Below are 15,508 nucleotides of genomic sequence, written 5' to 3' on the forward strand. Positions count from 1 at the left end.
GAAGCTACAAATGTCGCTTAATATCAAATCCACGCTACCTCGGGAATATCCCCGATGGAGAATTATCACCGAAGGGGAATTTATAAGTGATACATGGACGGGCACTGCCGAGTCTCGATCCCACGACAGAGACGCGCATCCAGCAACTCCAGTCGACGTTACCACGTGGGAATTTATAAGTGATAAATGGACGGGCACTGCCGAGTCTCGATCCCACGAGACGGGAATGGACGGGCACTGCCGAGTCTAGACTCCACGACACAGACGCGCATCTAGCAACTCCAGTCGACGTTACCACTGCAACGTGGTAACGTCAACTGGAATTGCTGGATGCGCGTCTGTGTCGTGAGATCGAGACTCGGCAGTGCCCGTCCATTTATCACTTATAAATTCTCCTTCGGTGATAATTCCCCATCGGGGATATTCCCGAGGTAGCGTGGATTTGATATTAAGCGACATTTGTAGCTTCATGATTGTATTTAAATCACGGTGTGATAAAAAAATGTCATGCATATGTATCTGTTTATATATAACCTCTCCTTCACTGTTGAATCAAAGACGAAAAAATTTTAATGGAAATGAAAGATGAGGTGTCACTTATTCTAAAAAAATTGCAAGATTTTGTAAATGCTTTTTCTACACAAACTCTTCGATATTCATTATACCCTTCTACCTAATGGCTATTTCCATTATTTTTTTTTGTTGGGGTTTCACTGAAGCCTTTTTTTGTCATTGTTTGCTGCCAAGTGATCTATGAAAGAGAAAATTAGTCCGGCCTCCTGAAAAATAAGATCCATTGCACATCTGCTGAGTTAAGCAATGAATTATGCAACCTCTAGTCAGTCAACTATAATAGTTCGCCATATCGCCATACAAGAGGATGGGGCTTGCAAACTCGTCCCAAAAATATACAAGGTCATCAACTTCTGAAGTCCTCGCCTGAAAGGGAAGAGTGGTTGGTCAGTTGGTATAGTGGTTAAGTGTTGGGGAATGCCACTCAGATGTCGCGGGTTCGCGTCTCACCCAGGGAAATGAAAAATCACCGCCTCTGTATCATGATCAGTTACTGCTGCAGTGTGGGGACTACGGTGGGAGGTTGAAACCAACATTCTTTGGAAGCTTGAATTTCAAGTCAATGGCCCCTGTGTGCTTGTTCCAGGTGAATAGCTTTCATCTACTGAAATAATAATAATAATAATAATAATAATAATAATAATAATAATTTAAACAAATATACATCTGTATGTATGTGTTTCGGAGAGTATACATTTATGCATCGCCTATTAAAGCGTAATATCCTACACCTGTATAACTGAAAACCACAGAAAATTATTTGAAAACGAAAGAGCATCTGGTCTACATTCTTCGATTTAAATATCACCTCTCATTTTCCTGTTCTCTTCAAGAAGACTAAAACACACACAAAAACTTCTACCGAATAAGGAATAACTTATATCGGGTAAGGTATCAGAAGTGGCGTTTCAAAATACTGGGTAAAAGAATGAGGAAATGGCTTTAAGGATAACCTCCCTTTACTTTTCCTCTATCTCTTCTATGACTTTGATATATATATTCCATCAGGAAATGGAATCCAGAATTTGATGGAAGCGAACATTTTCTGAAGATTGGAAGTAAAACGACGAATTAAAAAGTGTACGGGGGAAATAGAACATATATTCATAGCCATCAAAGACTGCATAGAATGTATCGGTTTGCCTCAGTGTGCATCTAGATTTCTCCCTGTTTATTTCTACGAGTATATTTGGCAGTTTGGAGTAAGGGCAACATTCGTAAAATATACGAATGAAAGAATTTTGTACGTTGGTGCACTCAAGCATAGAAACCCACACGCACAAACGCACTCGTGTACATTATATACACACACACACACACATATATATATATATATATATATATATATATATATATATATATATATATATATATATATATATATATATATACATATACATATACGAGACTTAGTTTATCTCTGAATGGATATTGGGGACATAGGGATATATGCAGCAAAGATATAGCCTGAGGGAATTTAGCTTTTAAAGAATCCATGCGCGTGCCTTCAAAAATGTAAATAACCTTTATGAATACGGATAATATTATACATTAAAAATATAGATAAATTGTCAAGAAGTGTGAACTTTCGCTCACTATGCCAAGATGTAAGCAGTTATATAGAAGGTATATATCTCTGTGCTGATAAAATCAGACATGCAATAAATTCAATAAAGTCACGAAAACTCCAGCATAATTCACTAAATCATAATCGCAGGAGCAAAGATTCCAGCTGAAATCTATAGAAAATAATTAAGGACGAATATTAAGACCAGAATCCCCCATAAGAAGTAACACAGAGGCAACTAACTCGCTGATAACGGAGAAGCAGAAAAAAAAATGTGTTCTGGTTAATTCGATTTTCCAAATATCGCGACCGAGCAGAAAGAGAGATTAATTTGATTTGCTAAATATCTCTTGGTCTCTCTCTCTCTCTCTCTCTCTCTCTCTCTCTCTCTCTTTCTTTTCTCTTTTTTTCTTTATTGCTGTTTCTTCCGTATCTCCTCCTGTCTACGACGGTTATCGAATTATCTCTCCCTCTCTTTAAGATATCAGTAGGGTTCCAGGATTATAATGTTGTCTGGGAGGGGTGCGTTACATTCTTACACTTCAAAGATATAGGAATTACACACATGCACACACACATACATATATACATACATATGTATATGTATGTATATATATATATATATATATATATATATATATATATATATATATATATATATATATATATATATACATACATACAGAGAGAGAGAGAGAGAGAGAGAGAGAGAGAGAGAGAGAGAGAGAGACAAAGAGCTCTGAAACTATAAAGACTCCATTACTTTTCCTTTTCGCTTTAAGATTAAATTCTCGACAAGAGAGTTAGGGAAGCTCCCCTTTCAACACTACTCGTTGTTGGTCTATCAGCCAAAGCCTCTCTCTCTCTCTCTCTCTCTCTCTCTCTCTCTCTCTCTCTCTCTCTCTCTCTCTTTTCCCGAACGCATCCTTTTGCCTTCCATCGTTATGCATTCCATTTTAGCCTCCTCTCTCTCTCTCTCTCTCTCTCTCTCTCTCTCTCTCTCTCTCTCTCTCTCTCTCTCTCTCTAACAATCGGCCTTTATCTCCTTAAAGTGCACTTCGTATAAAAGGGTCTTTTGTTGATATCTGCGAAGACTCAAAGGTTTATTGCAAACAAATATTTGAAAATGTGACAAGGACCCGAATTCTGGAGGTGTATAACAGAGAGTAGGTTTGGAGATGGAAAAAGTATTTTAGCTCGTTTCATTCGTGTTTATTTGTTTATTTGTTTATACGTCCAGGGCTCAATCTCGTTTGCAGATGCGCGTATGCAAATGCGCCCGTAGAAGTAAGCCTGCATGAATTCAGGAGGTGGGCTTTGCATTCCCGTGCAATTACGTAGTTGTCCAAAATGCAATCTTTATATTCTTATATTTTCTGTTTCGACTGCGTCATTTAACGGATTGTTAACCCCTGTATAATGATAAAAAAAAAAAATAGTGAGTAGTAGAGTGTAAGGCAATACAAGAAATTTGATTATCAGTTCTATGTACGTGCAAAATTACTAAAATATTGTCGGCACGTTTTGCTACAAATGTATGCTTGTAAAAATATGGATACCTGCATAAACATGTATACAGACAAACTCATTCACCAAGTGTTTTAAAGATTAGAAGAAAACAGTTTTATCTCTCATGGGGACGCCAGAATAAATCATACTTCAATAACATTTACATTATTCCATTTTGTATCCCTGTTTTCCTTTGAATTTATTGGGCTATGAAAGAATTATTTTTTTTAATAATTCTTGTTATTCCCATTGGAATTACACCCTTCATAATCGGTCCTCACAATGCTGACATCCATTTCACATTTTAACCTGTAAAATTTCAGGTGTCCATACAAGTGTTTTTGTTTATTGATAAATGAATACTCAAATATATACGCTCATTTACATACACGTCTCTTTTCATAAACAATTTGTATTTACATATTTGTGATTATATCAGTATTTGTCTTCAGCGTTAAAATAAAAGAAAAACAATTTCAAAAAATCTTATCACTAAGGGAAACTATTTGGTTACATATTCATCAGTAAGATTCGCAAGTGTTCTTATAATATTAATATCTGCACAGCTCTGAGAGAACATGAATTATGAACAGCCAAAAAAAAAGATAGAAAGTGCAGTGAATTTTATCATAATAGTTGACAAGTCCACCGGAAGACTTCGAAACGAGTTCATTTGAATTTCTCAAATAAAATCCTCAAGACCTCATACAATATTAGCAAATGCAATACCTCCGAGAGACCTTGCATTACAGATTGGCAAAAATTATGCATCGAATTTTATTTCGGTAGTTAAAATATCCAGTCCGAATTAACAGAAATTGTCGACCAAATGGCAAATATGAAAGAAGGAATCACCGGGAGACGAGAAAGAAGGAAAAGCAAAACCTTGATAACAGGGAGAAGACAAAAGACGTGTCCAGATTAATTTGATATACCAAATATTGCAACAAAGCAGAAGGAGGGATTAATGGATTAATCTGATTTGCTAAATATCTCTTGGCATCTCTTTTTTTTTTTTTTTCTTATTGCTGTCCCACGTTCTTCTTTTGTCTCTGATGATTATTAAGTTACCTCTCCATCTCTTTAAGTTATTGAGAGTGTCCCAGGATTTTAATGCTAACCGACAGGGTATTAAATTCTTTCTGTTTAAGGTCACAGAAATTGTCTGCTAAGAGATAACACAACATAGACAGACAGACAGACAGACACACGAATTTTATATATATATATATATATATATATATATATATATATATATATATATATATATATATATATATATATATATATATATATATATATATATATATATAAATGTGTGTGTGTATGTATGTATGAATGTACGTACAGTATATATATTTATTAATCTTTTTAATCTGCATGAATCAGAAACTTATTTTAAACCTATCTTTTCACATAAAGTTCTTTTACACTTTTCCTTATTAAAAGTTATCTGAAGTAAGAATTTCTTTTCGAGGTTATTCATTATATTTTTTTTCTCTCTGAAAATATACAATTATCAAGAACAGCTTCGAAAAGCCTAAAATAAAAAAAAATAGAGAAAATGTATTGATGAAGACAATGAATATTCTTTTTTTTTAATAAGTTGATTCATGAGAATGAAAAGAGTTAATAGTCAGCAAGAATTCACAGAATATAGAAGGAGGGTGAACAGAAAGAGAAGAGAGGCAATGAAAGAAAGAGGAAAATAGAACGGTAAACAGAAAGAATGTCCCCCTGCGCATATTCTTGAAGCATCCATTCCTTTGCTGATTGCCACATTGTTTGATGTCCCCGCTTAGATGAGAGAGAGAGAGAGAGAGAGAGAGAGAGAGAGAGAGAGAGAGAGAGAGAGAGAGAGAGAGAGAGATAACTTGTAATATTCGGTTGGAAGACTAACAACGAATCGTTGTGAGGAGGGGAGCTTCCCTTCGCTGTCGAAAATTTAATCTTAGATTGAGAAACAAAAGGAACCGAGTCTTTTTACAACTCCAGATCAATTTCTCTCTCTCTCTCTCTCTCTCTCTCTCTCTCTCTCTCTCTCTCTCTCTCTCTCTTTCTTGTGGCTTGTGGCTTTCATGATCAAGCCTCTCCCTCTCTCTCTCTCTCTCTCTCTCTCTCTCTCTCTCTCTCTCCCCTGTGTTTTCTTGTGGCTTGTGGCTTTCATGATCAAGCGGCCCTTTCTATTCTCTCTCTCTCTCTCTCTCTCTCTCTCTCTCTCTCTCTCTCTCTCTCTCTCTCTCTCTCTCTCTCTCTCTCTCTCTCTCTCTCTCTCTCTCTCTCTCCTGTACTTTCTTGTGGCTTGTGGCTTTCATGATCAAGCCGCCCTCTCTCTCTCTCTCTCTCTCTCTCTCTCTCTCTCTCTCTCTCTCTCTCTCTCTCTGTGTTTTCTCTCTTGTGGCTTTCATGATCTCTCTCTCTCTCTCTCTCTCTCTCTCTCTCTCTCTCTCTCCTTTGCGTTTCCTTGTATTGTAGCTTTCATGATCATGTCGTCCTTTTCACCCTCTCTTTTTTTTCTCTCTCTCTCTCTCCCTCTCTCTGTCTGTCTCGCTCTCTGTCTCTCTCCCCCATCAACAATCGGCTTTTATCTCCTTAAAATACGCTTCGTATGAAAGGGTCTTCTGTTGAGAACTGTGAAGATACAAGGGTTTATTGCAGACAAACATTCGGAAATGCGACAAGGACCCGAATCCTGGAGGCGTATAACAAAGAGTGAAATTTTAGGTGCGTATTCATGAAGTTTTGAAAGGTTTTTAGATGCATATACCAGAGTTATCTACAGGTTTTGAGACGCGTATAACAATGAGTTGTTTACAGGTTTTCAAGGGTTTTTAGATTCGTGTAACAAAGTTATCTACAGGTTTTGAGACGCGTATAACAATGAGTTGTTTATAGGTTTTTAGGAGGTTTTAACATGGTTCTCCAAATGGTTTTCAGATGCGTATAACAGAGTTATCTACAGGTTTTTAGATGTCTCTAACAGGGAGTTTTTTTTACAGTTTTTTAGAAGCTTTTCACAGATATTTCCAAAGGTTTTTAGATGTTATAACAGAGTTACCTACAGGTTTTGAGACGCATATCACAGTGAGTCGTTTACGGGTTTTTAGAAGGTTTTAACAGGGTTCTTCAAATGGTTTTTAGATGCGTGTAACAAAGTTATCTATAGGTTTTTAGATGTCTCTAACAGGGATTTTTTTACAGGTTTTTTAGAAGCTTTTGACAGATATTTCCAAAGGCTTTTAAATGTTATAACAGTGTTATCTACGGGTTTTGAGACGCATATCTCAGTGAGTTGTTTACAGGTTTTTAGAAGGTTTTAACAGAGTTCTTCAAATGGTTTTTAAATGCCTGTAACAGAGTTATCCACAGGTTTTTAGATTGTTCTAACAGGATTTTTTTACAGGTTTTTTAAAAGCTTTTCACAGATATTTCCAAAGGTTTTTAGATGTTATAACAGAGTTATCTACAGGTTTTGAGACGCGTATAACAATGGGTTGTTTACAAGTCTTTCAAAGGGTTTTAGATGCGTATATCAGAGGTAGATATAGGCTTTGAGACGCATATAACAGTGAGTTGTTTACAGGTTTTTAGAAACTTTTAACAGGGATCTTCAAATGGTTTTTAGATGCGTATATCGGAGGCAAATATAGGTTTTGAGACGCATATGACAGTGACTTGTTTACAGGTTTTTAGAAGGTTTTAACAGGTATCTACAGAGTTTTCTTGATGCGTACAACAAGGAATTAATCAGAGGTTTTTAGTAGTTTTCAACAAAGATCTCAAAAGGGTATTAAATGTGTATAACACAGATTTCTAAATGGGTTTAAACATGTATAACATGGGAGTCTTAAAAGGTTTTTGGATTCGTATAACAGAGAACTTATTAAAGATTTTTAGACAAAAGTAACATTCCAGCTCATTCATTTTACAAAAGACAATTATCTTCAACTCTTTCATTAAGGTATTCAATTAAACAATGTGTACTATATCAACACTGTATTCGGATATGTCCAGCCCCGGAAAAACAACAAACAAACACATTTCAATCTCACGTAACTCCAAATAGACACAATTTCCCCAGTGAAAAAAGATTCAGCGCACGACCCTTTGTTCATAATGCCCCGCTGTTGACATACTTTGTACAAACATCAACTACAAAAGACCATCACTTGACTGCATTTACCATTTTTGCGTCGCTGGGTACACTGCTGGTGGAAAGGGATATTAACAGTTCGAAAGCAAGGGTAGTGGATTTCGATGAAATTTAAAACAAAAAGCAAAACTTTAAAAACCCCATTTTAATCAGGAATGAATGGACTTTCTGTGCACACTGACACGCACACAAATACACACACATGCACACAAGTATATATATATATATATATGTTGTGTATGAGGGCAGTCAACACTCTCTTTCCCATATGCTTTTTGTCAACCAAAGAATGCAACCCTTCAGCTGTTCACAGATCATCCAGACTGTTTTCGTAAATGTTTGTAGATCACAGCTCGGGTTATTTAGGGAATTATTTTCTTAAATGTTTATAGATCACAGCTCCTGCTATTTAGGAAATTGTCAGTAAAACGAATCTTCACAAAGCATTTCCGTTCCACCCAAGATGTGACCAAAACTAACTTTATAAAGGCCAAGTACTGTTCCTTAAAGAAATTATACGGTTAACTGCCTAAGTAAATGGCTGTTAATGTAAATAGCTGTTAACTATATGCAATTTAACAAGCGAGTTTCTTAACTGTAACACCTCTTAGGCACTTCTGTGATCTTGGCTGCTCATACGCTGCACACACACACACACACACACAGTATATATATATATATATATATATATATATATATATATATATATATATATATATATATATATATATATATGTGTGTGTGTGTGTGTGTGTGTGTGTGTGTATTTTTGTTTGTTTGTTTGTTTGTGTGTGCGTTTGAATGTGTACGTCACCGAGGTAACTGTAACGTGATCACTGATGACATTAGATGTCAAAGAAAAATAAATCAAATAATGAGACAAATGACAATAAAACAAGATCATTGTAACGACAGAATATCTCTTCCAAGCATCTTCAGGTTTGTACTTTGAACTCGTTAGAAAAAAATTATGAAAGCTGTCGAAAAACGTATAAGTTATTTTCTTGCATTCAATGATGAATATGCTTAACTAATCATAAAGGGACTGACATCAATTACAGAAAATATTATTTTCAATTTATATATATATTATATATATATATATATATATATATATATATATATATATATATATATATATATATATATATATATACGTATATATATATATATATATATATATATATATATATATATAATATATATATATATATATATATATATATATATATATATATATATATATATATATATATATATATATATATATATATATATATATATATATATATAAACATATATTTCTCTGCATTTCTTTATTTTATTATTACGACTAATTATTGATTTACAAAAATATTAAAGCATCATTAATGTGCTACAGATTTTACTAATTGAAACTGACAAATCCAAGTCTGTAAAAAACATGTTTTCATTTTCCGTTTTTTCCCACGGTTTTCATATCCCTTCATTCACGAATATAAATATCGGAGAAATATATGCTTCAAATGCAAATCCTTAATAATTACAGATTGCCATTAAAAACCAGTCTTTGCTCGCACAGTCTGTTTCCCACTCACTTTAAAAATCTATAATCTGCTTTCGCCTCTTGAAAGCACAATATAAATTTTAACTGTTAAGAAACTCATTTGCGTTCAGAATCCATTTCCATATTCAGTATGAAATTAATAACGTGCATTTTCCTTTTAGATTTTTTTAAAATTAAAGCTGAATTAACGATTGAAAGACATTCACCGTAAACAGAGAGCGTTTTCATTTATTTTCCATTACAGTCATATTCAAAACTCTGCTTATCCTCCGTCACTTAATTAGTCGCTGATTGCAGTCCATTTTACTTTTATATATACTCTCCGTTTCCATTTAGTTTTTCCTTGTTTTTAATTTACGCCAGGATTTGGCTATTTCTATCCTAGAAGGAGGATGAAACGTTTCACTGCTCCTCTCTCTCTCTCTCTCTCTCTCTCTCTCTCTCTCTCTCTCTCTCTCTCTCTCTCATCCACACTTGATTTTGTATCTAAACATACATAAATACAGACATTTCACACATACACACACAAATACACACACACACAAACACATACATATATACACATATGTGGGTATGAACATGCATATATATACCATGCCTAAAACGAAACATGTTTGAATTTCATATTAATTTAATCCTGTTATTGAAAGTATTAGAAGACAATTCGTTTTGTGTCTTGATTGTGCATTTTAAGAAATATCGTCCTTTATCCCTTGAGGTCTTTTCCGTTGGTTGAAATATTTGGTCATAAAGAAACCTTTTCGAATGTTCAGTCGTTTCGTTCAAATAAAGATGTTGAAAATACACAGTATTCTTCAAGCGGACGAAACGTATATATATCTAGCTTTTCTTTGTAAGTATCACACATATAAATTCCGATCACAGAATTTGCAGAATTGTTCATGAGAATGAAAAATGAATACCGTTTCCTTCGAAATTCGCATAAGTAATTTTCCTAGTATACCACTTCTTCATGAAAAAAGTTAAATATGGTGTAAGTTTGTATGTATCAATAATCACTAAGCGTATATTTTTAATACTGTTTAATGCATACAGTTCAAATCTCGAAAATAAAAGAAATAATAGTAATATCACAAAATAAGAAAGCTGATTCGAGTAGCGAAGCGTATCAGCTTTCAATGGCGTTCTGTCATGTCAAGACGCCATTCCCCTCTCAGTGATCAGCCAATGTTGCTTGTTCTGTTATATTTGCTAAACATTTGTTGCCATGGAAACCGAAGACGTCTGTTGCGTCTTCGCTCCTTACACTCGTCTTTTAACTGGTCGATCTCGGATTCGACCGAAATGAATAAGTAAGTAAATGCATAGATAAATAATCGTATATTTTTCATGCTCTGAAAATCACGGTTAGTTTATTCTATAAGTGATAGAACCGACATGAGCTATGGAACGTTTTGCCTCGGAAAAATACCAAAACATAATACTTAAATACTTCCCTTATAAGGTATATAATAAAAAATTTTTGTTTTCTAAGGGACACAATACATTAGACACTTTTTTTTAGTTTTCTGAAAAGGAAAACTATTGAGATGGCTATTTGTCTGTCCGTGCGCACTTTTTCCGTCCGCCCTCAAATCTTAAAAACTACTGAGGCTAGAGGGCTGCAAATTGGTATGTTGATCACACACCCTCCAATCATCAAACATACCACATTTTAACCCTCCAGCCTCAGTGGTTTTTATTTTACTTAAGGTTAAATTTAGCCATGATAATATGTCCGGCACCGCTATAGGTGCCAACAACACATGCCACCACCGGGCTGTGGCTGAGAGTTTCATGGACCGTGGCTGAGAATTTCATACAGCATTATGCACTGTAAAGAAAACTCGATTTTTACTTGTTTTTTTTTTTTTCATCGAAAATAAAATAATTTCCCATCAGTAACTTCTCGCAAAAATCAATTGTTCTCTTTACTTCTTTTATGCATGTCTAATGAAATACGATTCAAGTTAAAGCTATATAATTTTTTTTTTTACTTGAATTTCATCAACATGAACATCCTATGAACAGCAACCATTAAAGCTATTATTAGAATAATTATAGTTAATTATGGGTGTCGAAACTCGATTCATAAATTTCTAACGAAGATAATACCCCATGGAGCTCTAGCTAACAAATCAGAAACTTAGAATAGTGACATTTTTATGCACCTTTTCCATTTATTTATCTATTTTTCTCATTCTTTGTTACAATTACCACCCATCTTATCCAGTTTTTTTACACTTTCACCGGTAATTATTGTATTTATGCTTTTTGCGCATTTCTAATTATTGTAGCAGTAAATTATTTTCGCCATTCGTTGTATATTTAGCCATATATTCGATCATTAAGTGAGTGAGTGAAAATTATCCGTTTAATTATTGCAGCATATGAGAAAACAACTCCATCTGTTGGGTGGTAAAAACATCGATTGTTGAGGCTAACAAATCCATCAGAGCGAATGACTTCCAAGGCTCCGCTCCTTGCGAATCACCGTTTCGGAGTTTGCTTCGGTCTTCCTGACCAGCTGTAAGTCAGTCTCCTCCACCACTCGTCGATAGGATTATGTGGGTTGTTTTGGATTAACGGGGGAGACTCCCCTCGGCGAATCTTCAGTCTATTGTAGTTATTGGTGGTAAGTGTGAGCGTTTTGTGTGTTGAAGATTAGCTCTTTTTTAAAATGTTTTAAGATTTTGAGTATGCTCAAAGTTATTCGTTGAGTGATTAGGTTTCTTTTGATCTAATGTGGTTTTGAGTTTATTTTATTAGATAGGATACTTTCCTTCATTGATGGATAGCTTAACTTTTAATTTTGGTGTTAGCGAAGTGGGGCTTTTGATTTTTGATTAAGGAAGCTTCTTTCTTTTTGTGGTCTTTTTAAGTTCTTTTTAAGTTCTTAATTTTTCTGTAGTTTTAACATTACTACAGAAATAGTATTTCTGAGATTTTTTGGTTTTTATTTCATGGTATTAAAACTGGGGTTAATTTAATTCCTTTAGCGTTTTTTGATAGGTTTTTTTTTTACTTCATGGTATTAAAACTGGGGGTTAATTTAATTCCTTATACTTTCGTTAAGCTTTCTAATTATTTAATCTTTAACTCTTTACTTCTCTCGGTATTAAAGCCAGGGGGTAAATTAACTACATTATTTTATTAAGGCTGGGTACTTTGTTACTTAACAGGTTTTAATTTTTGACTTTTCGGTATTAAAGCCAGGGGGTAATTAATTGCATTAAGGTTGGGTACCTGGTTATGTAATAGTTTTAATTTTTTACTAATCTTTAATAAAGCTGGGGGGTAATTTAATTGCATTAATATAATGTTGGGTACCTGGTTATGTAAGTTTTAATTCTTTACCTCTGTATTAAAGCCAGGGTATAATTTAATTGCATTAATTTATTAATGTTGGGTAACTGGTTATGTAAGTTTTAATTTTTGATTTCTCGGTATTAAAGCCAGGGTGTTATTTAATTGCATTAATTTATTAATGTTGGGGATTTATTAATGTTGGTTAACTGGTTATTTAAGTCTTAATTTTTGATTTCTTAATGTATTTAAATGTTGGGAATTTAGGGGGTAATTTAATTGCATTTATTTATTAATGTTGGGTACCTGGTTAATTAAGTTTTAACTTTTGACTTCTCGGTATTAAAGTCAGATGGTTATTTAATTGCCTTAATTTATGTTGGGTACCTGGTTATTTAAGTTTTAATTTTTGAATTGTCAAGCCAGGGGGTAATTTAATTACCTTAATTTATTTGTTGGGTACCTGGTTATTTAAGTTTTAATTTTTGAATTCTGTAAAGCCAGGGGGTAATCTAATTGCCTTAATTTATTAAGGTTGGGTACCTGGTTATTTAAGTTTTAATTTTTGACTTCTCGGTATTAAAGTCAGGGGTTAATTTAATTGCACTTAATTTATTAATGTTGGGCACCTGGTTATTTAAGTTTTAATTTATTAATGTTGGATACTTGGATATTTAAGTTTTAATTTTTGAATTCTCTGTATTAAAGCCAGGGGGTAATTTAATTGCACTAATTTATTAATGTTGGGTGCCTGGTTATTTGAAGCTTTATTTTTGACTTCTCGATATTAAAGCCAGGGGGTAATTTAATTGCCTTAATTTGTTGGGTACCTGGTTATTCAATTTTTATTTCTGACTTCTCGATATTAAAGCCAGGGGGTAATTTAATTGCATTAACTTAACAACTAAGTGTTGGGTACTTAGTTATTGTTGGGTACCTGGTGATTTAAATTTAATTTTTTACTTATCGGTATTAAAGCCAGGGGGTAATTTAATTGCTTTAATTTATTAAGTTTGGGTACCAGGTTTTTTAAGTTTTATTTTTATACTTTATCTTGGTCCTCTAAACTATTTTTTCAGGTTTGTCATGTGGATTTCCCAGAAGTACGGTTCCCTATGGTTCATCTACCATTTGGGTTTTCAAAGTATGGTTCCCTATTAATTTTGTGCATTCTGAAGTGTTCTCCTTCGACTACATCAAACGATGAGTTTAAATGCTTGGAGAGAATTGGCAGGTATTTTCAAGCATTCACTCCCATCGGAAATCTAATACTTAAAGTCCAATCCTTCTTGGAGGCTACAACAAGAGTGGAAATTCGTCGAGGGTTACAAAGTTTCAATGTTTAAGTTATAATTTTGTTGTATACATTCGTGAGTAAAATTTTATTTTGAAATCTGTTCAGTTTGACTATAGATGTGACTATAGGTGTGCTGTAAGGAGCAAAACTGGTATAAATTTATTTACAAAGATCAATCTTACTGAAGTTTCATTTGAGGTACAAACTTAATTGTTTAAGTTAAACAAATTTGTTACTTTTCATAACTACAACTAAGGTAACCTAAGTGAACATTAAACTAACGCTGTTAAAGTATTCATGTTCTACCTGCCATAAACTTGATAACTTGACTGACTGGGCTTCTGAAACTTAAACTTAGGAATTTTATTTTGGGTTGCACTTGGACAGTATTCAGTGTAAAGCTGCTATAAGCTGTTATATACATTTTAATATAAACAGTTTCTCTTAAGCTTCTTGCACCAGATTTATTTCAGGACAAATTTTAGTACTTGAGCTGCCTTAAGTGATTTGTTACGGTATTAGTGACTTTCAAGGCTATTTAAGGATCACATAAACCTTGCCCTTTAAAAAGCTTAGCCTGTTATTGTGACAATGTATCTGTAAACTCTTGTAATTTTACTTCAATTTCTCTGAAGTGAACATAATGTATTTGGTGTAAGGGTATACCTAACTTTGTCCAGCGAACTTTCTAAACTTCAGGACTGTCTGAACTGAGTCATTGTGTCTTGGCAGTTTACCCTGTTTGTACATTAAATTTCTAGTATTGCTGGACTTCGTCGCTTATAAATTGTCTCAAGTGTATCAGTATTTTCTAATCTTTGCATGTTAATTGTATAAAGTGCTTTAGTTTTGTAAGCTTTTCTAGGCTGTAAGTTACTGTATACATGTACGACTGTTCTAGGAAAGAACACAAGACTTTGCTATTTCCGAAGGTTGAAACTAGTAGGAGGCTTTGTCCCCTATGCTGCCTCTTAAAATTATTTCTAAGATCTGATTATTTTAGGTAAATAAGATATTAGATTTAATGTCATTTTTTTTTCTTAAGTCCATATGTTGTGAAGTCAAATAAAATGTTACTAACTGAAGTATTTCTGACTTATGTTAAACCTAGGTTTTCTAACTTTTAACTTATCAGCTCATTCTAGGATATCTGGCTAGAATGAGCAGATGTGATATCTGGTTGAGTTTTTAAAAATAAATTGGCTTGATTGGTTTGAACAGGAAGTGAATTAATTTGGGACTTTAAAGTAATACTTTACTAAATGCTGGTATGGTCAATTCTTTAAAAGTTCAAAAAATGTTAAAAAAAAAGTAAAGCCTTTCAGCTACTATTCTTAAGGGTTTATTTAGTTCTCATAATAAGATGAATTAGTGCTCATGTTATAAGATCACTGACATCTGCCTTATTTTTTCAAGTGTGAATGTCATTTTAGTCATTTTAGTAACCTATTAGGTGAAACTTTTATCTTTCATACTAAATGCTGGTATGATTAGAATTCATTGGATTTACTTAGTTACATAATTTAAATGATCTTTAAAATTACTTGATTAATATTA

General features: G+C 33.7%; 1 long non-coding RNA gene across 1 annotated transcript in view; it reads left to right on the plus strand.

The window, feature by feature from the left end:
• LOC136844921 (uncharacterized) overlaps positions 1–15,039 on the plus strand; it is a 143,556-nt gene extending 128,517 nt beyond the window's left edge. Inside the window, exons 2-3 of the long non-coding RNA XR_010855010.1 lie at positions 11,736–11,983; positions 13,734–15,039. This is a non-coding gene — a long non-coding RNA (uncharacterized lncRNA). The remainder of the gene's footprint in view (positions 1–11,735; positions 11,984–13,733) is intronic.
• The last annotated feature ends 469 nt before the right edge of the window (positions 15,040–15,508 follow it).

Source organism: Macrobrachium rosenbergii, chromosome 2 (genome assembly GCF_040412425.1).
Source record: "Macrobrachium rosenbergii isolate ZJJX-2024 chromosome 2, ASM4041242v1, whole genome shotgun sequence".
NCBI lineage: Eukaryota > Metazoa > Arthropoda > Malacostraca > Decapoda > Palaemonidae > Macrobrachium > Macrobrachium rosenbergii.